This window comes from Colletes gigas, unplaced genomic scaffold (assembly GCF_013123115.1).
Source record: "Colletes gigas isolate AHSC1104 unplaced genomic scaffold, ASM1312311v1 Colletes_gigas_Sc00026, whole genome shotgun sequence".
NCBI lineage: Eukaryota > Metazoa > Arthropoda > Insecta > Hymenoptera > Colletidae > Colletes > Colletes gigas.
The window spans coordinates 2,756,738-2,762,737 of NW_025106655.1; positions in this window are offsets into that span (position 1 = coordinate 2,756,738).

Sequence of the window (6,000 nt, forward strand, 5' to 3'; positions counted from 1 at the left end):
GGGTATTCGGTCCCACTTTGGGAGGACGGGACCGGAAGTGGCCCGCGCGCAACAGGTACTGGAGCTCGAGGTGATTAATTGGGAGGGAAAAGGGGGCCAGCAGGGCCCCTGGAGGGGGTGGTATCAATAGGTACCGGCGAATGAAAAAAAAAGAAATCTGGTTTCATCGGGCGCGAGTTAACGGCGAGCAAAGCCACGGGGAGGGAGGGAGAAGCTTCGCGAGCGAGCGAGCAAGCAAGGTTTAGTACATTTAAATGAGAGCCACAGGTAGCAGCATTATGCAGTACGTGCCAGCCACCCCTCAGGAGGGGTGAGTTAGATCATCGTGTGCCGGGGATCCCCTTGTGTCGTACCGTTTCAACTACCCAGCTGGCTTTGCGCCTTCGCACCTGTGGGCACCCCGAAGATCTGGAGGGGGCAGTGTGGATCTTTCTTTTTTTATTTTTTATTTTTTGATTAACAGTGTTTCTTGAAGCTGTCGAACGTTAAGGGTACGAAACTTATTCACTCATTGTCAGCTAATATCTCGTCGGAGCAACGACTAGGCATTTTGGTTGCGACACCGGAGTTAGTATAGTGGAGAGAGAATGGCTGGATGGGATTCAGATTTAGGGATTGGTAAAAGGTTATTTAATTCACCAGTGATCAAGAGTTGTGATTGCATAAAGTAATGACCGTTAGTGTAACTATTATGAAAACGTAATTTATCGGCGAAAGGATCGTGAACATCACTCAGAGACATTATTTATAGCTTCTTGCCGGTATGTGAGTAAGAGGCGATGCGAAGTAAATGCTATTGTAAAACCTAACCTGAATTTAGTATACCCCCCTGCTTTCGATCGAAGTTTCGCGTTATTTTCTATCGTCGACGCAACAATAACGCAATTGCGAAAATCTGGTTTTCCAAGAGACGAAGGAAATCAATTTCATTTAGTAACGTTTGTTATTAAATGGCGAAGGAAGCGTTTCATAATGTCGGGATCAAAGCAATCGTTGGCGTTCTCTAGTTTCCTTTGAAGAGTTACTCGCAAATAATGAAATGGGAGATATTCGATCTTGCGTAAAAAATATTAGTAAATTTTATTATATAAGAAAAGGGCTGAAGGAACTTGCGATCGTATAAACTAATGACTAATAATATTACTGTTATGAAAAAAAACGAATTTATTAACGAAAGGACGGATTTTTATTGCATCGCGAACATCACTCGGGAGCATTCTTTGCAACTCCTTGCGGTAATTACACTTGCTGCTGTATCCACTTGAGAGCCCTCTGGAGAACGATTCTCGCGAATAAAACAGTCAAGTGGACGCAAGCATAAGAACCGTGTCGATACTAGTACGCATTCCAACTCTTAACCCTATCGAGCCTCGTGTCGACGGATTTGAGAAAATTGAGCTTTCCGGTTGTTCGTAAATATAATAATAACAAACGAAGCTCGTCGATGGTAGCATAAAAGGAATCTCAATTCTTCGAGATCGTACCAAAACTAATGCGTCGGCCATTCCGAACGACCATCCACGAAGTGCAACAGATGCCGCGACGTTTCTGGGTCATCGTGGAAGAACTTCGTCCCGAATTCCGCTGCGATTTTGTCGCACGTCCCGATAAAACGGAAGGAAGTTGCGCAAGAAGATGGAACGACGATGAAGACACACGCTAATGCTAATGACAAATCGATTTTTCCTTTCGAGAAAATATTCTTATTTTATTCCAACTCCAATCGTTCAAGTTTATTCTGTATTTCACATGTATATAAATTGTAGCATTTGTATATTAAAGCAGTCAAAATGACCCATATGTAATTTCTAATAAATCTGATTTCACCGTTAAAAAACATCGTTCACATTTCGTCTAAACTTCCTATGGTAAACTTTACACAAGAGTCTTAATTTGAAGATTAATAACCCTCACAAACTTTAAAATTATAGAACTGTCACACGTTGCACGAATTTTATTTCATTAATTGTTGAATTCCGGTATTTCCTCTGAACTGAAATATCGCAGCCTGAGTTTCTGCAAGCTGATCTTTGACCTAATATTAAACATACTAATAATAAGGTAAGTGAATCAGCTTTGTGTTAACTCAAATATAAGTATTCCATATTACGAGCACTATAAGCCCAATATGGAAAATGAGGAGCTCGCTAAAAAAAGTAAACATTCCCCAAACCGTTATTACATTTTAAATTTGACTGTTACCAGTCAGAAGAACATAAAATATTCAAGTTTTTAAGTGAAGCAAGTAGAGACACGTGTACAAAAAAAAATTATTCCACATTAAGGCAACTGACCCTATCGTAAATGGTCCCAGTTGTAACCCAAGCGTATTTCCACGCATTTCGACGCGATTATCTGGAATAAACTGTCGCAGAACGGAAAGTCGATGGTACGATCGTGGCCCGAGAGGGTCCGAGGGGGCAGTTTTAGCTCACGCACGTCCCGGGGCAGGCTAATATCGACTGACATCGCGGAAGAACGCTGACTGGTAAGCTCTGACGCGAGGGATGGCTCATCGCGGTCCGTTCGCTAACGATAAGTATAGCCGGGCTCTTACCGAACCTAGGAATTTCGTGCGCAACGCCGATGCCAATTATGCTCGGCTCTGTCATTTACGCGGCCCGTTATTACACGCCGCGCGCGCGGCCCGTTTCGCTGGAATTACGAGCATTTTAATATCTGCCCGCCATTATCGCTTCTTCGCCAACTTTATTACACGCGCTCGCCCGGGCAACCGCCTTTCTCCATCGGGCACGTCGCCTGCGCGAAAACGCAGAAAGGGCACCGGACGAGACACCAATCTAACAATTTAGATAATCACTGCCTCCGTAATCGACGGATTATTCGTAAACATTGATTTTTCCAGCCCGGTATTAAATACAACTAATTTGCGTTCCATCAGGAAATGTTATTATTAACCCCATCGCGTAAATAATTTGTCGAACGCATACTGCTTAATTTTCCTTAAATTTGTTCGTGCAAGGTATGGCCACGAAATAGAATAGATTTGTTTTATGAATGCCTCGTAAATGTAAAAATGACCAGTGAGTAGACTCATGATTGTGAAACTTGACATCAAAAACTTGTAACGAGTCAAACTCGTCATTGTACATACGTCAAAGGGTTAAAAAAGATGATATTCGTTATAGTGTTTTTCGTTAATATTTCAAAAACGAAGCCCCATCCCATTTCGTATTTCTTCTGAGACAACTAAGTCCTGCGTGAAAAATTTTACAGAGTTCTCGATCGTGCAAAAAGAATGTTTCATCTCTGTGGATGATGTTGAGTATCTGTTTGCATTTGTATATTCTGTAGAGATTTCCATGTTTCCCATGTATAATTGAGTTTCTAAATAAGTCGTACTAATATTAAAATATGAAGACACTAAATGTTAAAAAGAAACCAAAAGTGAAATAATTTGGCGGATTTGGCCGGGGCAGCGAACTCGTTAAACGTTAGTGGGTGTCGCGCGGAGGTTTCCGTCCTTTTTTTATCCGCGCGACGAATGCTCCTTTCCGTTTCTTCTCTGGGCGTCCCGCGGCGTCTCGATCGATCGCGGCGGGCCGCCTTCGTAATGCACCCTTAATTCGATTTCGCGCAGCCCCATTGTGTCAAATTGGATCGAACGCTGCCGTGAAATATTTGCTTAGGACCCGACAGGTAGCGAGTCGGCCGGTTGCTCAGCGGGGACGGACGAACGGTCGTAGGAAACAAGGGAAGCGGGACCAGCAACCGGGCCACTCAGCGTGAAAACACTTTTGCTACCTGGAACCGTTGCATAACTTGCCCTGGTCTTTACTGACCCGGCACACCCCGCTGCACCTTGTCAGGGGACCTCCGTGGGGCGCGAAAACATTTGTGGAAAACAACGGGGACACGGTGCACGGGCCGTAACTTACGCTCGAAAATAAACTGTTCCTACGATCGAGATTCGTTAACGAAAAGATCTCTGCTCGAATAGTGTAATGTTTGTGTAAAGTTAATTTCTGAAATCGGTGCTTCGAGGCGCGTCGTTCGACAGAAATTTCGGAATTTAGAACGTGTCGTAGGTCACGGCAGCCGTAAAAAATGGAACGATCGTCGGCGACCCTCGTGCGTGAATGAAGGACGCTAACCGGCGTAATTTCGCCGCCTTTATGCTTCGAATGAATATTTTAATATTTTAATACGAAATACGCTACGAGGGATTTTACGGGCGCGCCGCTATACAGCTATTCCTCGTGACCGCGAGGTGCTTCCCCGTTGGCCACGCGGCGGGAGGGGCAGGGCGGCGAGGCGGGGGCGAAAGAAACGAATAAAGGGTAGGAAGAAAGACGCGATAAGACGCGACAAGGAGCGAGAAAAAGAGGAAAACGAGTCCGCGGCGCTGGAAACGGCGGAAAAGGGAGAGAAACCTGAACGGTGCCCGTGGAAGGGGAAATGATACGAGTGGGGATGAAACGCCGACGGTGGGGGTAAAGTGATCAGAGGGAGGAGCGAAGGAAAGAGAACCGACTATTTGGAGAAAGACGGTGGCGTCGGTGAGGAAACTGCTCGCCAGGTGGCAGCAGCGCGCGGGGAACCAGTAACACAGAAGGGTAGAAAAATTCCGCCAACATCCCCTGCGCGAGGATTTCCCGAAAGATCGAGGGGATTGTTCGGTTATGGTGCTGCCATCCCGTGGGAACGGCTCGAACCAACGTACCCGGTGAAAGGAACCGCTGGTAAACGGAATGATCGACCGTCGAGCATGGGAAAATCACGCTCGACGGGGAAAAACCGAGCGAATCCTTTCGAAAGTTTTTAACAAGGTTAGTAATCGGTTCAGGATGTAGACTTTCGGAGGATTAATTCAACGTATAACGAATTTTCGAAATAAGGGCGATAGTACAATATGAGTTTATTAACTTCGTTTATAATAGTAATCTTTAGTATTCAAAGAAAGAGATCGAAATTACAGTTTGAATAACAAACGATTCAATAAAATCGGTTGTTCGGTCCCTAAGGAAGAACCTGACTGTAACTTGGGGACTTTGATTTTCTTTAATAGTTGCCCAAAGTTACGAAACGCTCTGTGCAGCTACGATCGCGAAAGAAAATGGAGGATCGATCGAACGAACGGGAAAGAAAAAGTTCGTCGCGGTTTCGTCGTTTAGCGTCCGTCGAGTTGCAAGACGGGAGGGGAAATCGATAGCCGGCGCGTGGAGCGATGCGAGAAGCGCGAAGAAATATGTCAACGATGGAGGGGAGAAAAAGACAATGGTTTTATTTACTGCCGGGGACTCGTGACCCGAATTTTTACGATCCACGACGGCGAAACGACGCGATTCCATCTCGGGAGAACCGCGACGCATCGACGCGCGAATTTGATGTCTCGTTAAGGAACAGCGAAACGACATTTTTTTTCTTTTCTTTTCGAAGTCGCAGTATTGTATTTTGTAATTTTCAAGCGCATATCTCTTTGGTTTGGACTTGAAGAAATGTCGAGTGAGGCAAAGGAGCTCCTTAGATAAAAACTGACACTCGAATCACATAGGAGTGCAAAATGCAATAGAAGATATCTACTTAGTAAATAAGTCCACGTGTTAAGGACGTAAACGCGGCGGTAGTTGGCCCTCTCGGGTCCCAAATCGTTCGTTAAAGCGTCATAAGCGACGGCGGGAATGGATTAAGCTTGTTCAGGATTCGATTATAGCTGGCGGGAGGATCGAATCGCCACGGACTAACTTCGCCGACCGCGATCCTTGGCGGTAGCGACGCGAAACTCGCAAAGGGACTCGCGGCGTACGAGAATTTGCGTTTGAAATCGAGTACGGGGACCGTGCTCGTAGCTCGCACGGACGCCTTCCGCACCTGCAAACTATTTTGAACCCGCGCTCCAAGGACCCACCGAGAAACTTCTCCTACGTGACCACGTAACACGATTACAGGCGACGCTGAGAGATTACGCGACCGTTCCTTGATATCCCATCATCGAAAAGTAGCGACAGGACCAATCCGTGGGGGGTTGCAACGGAGCAA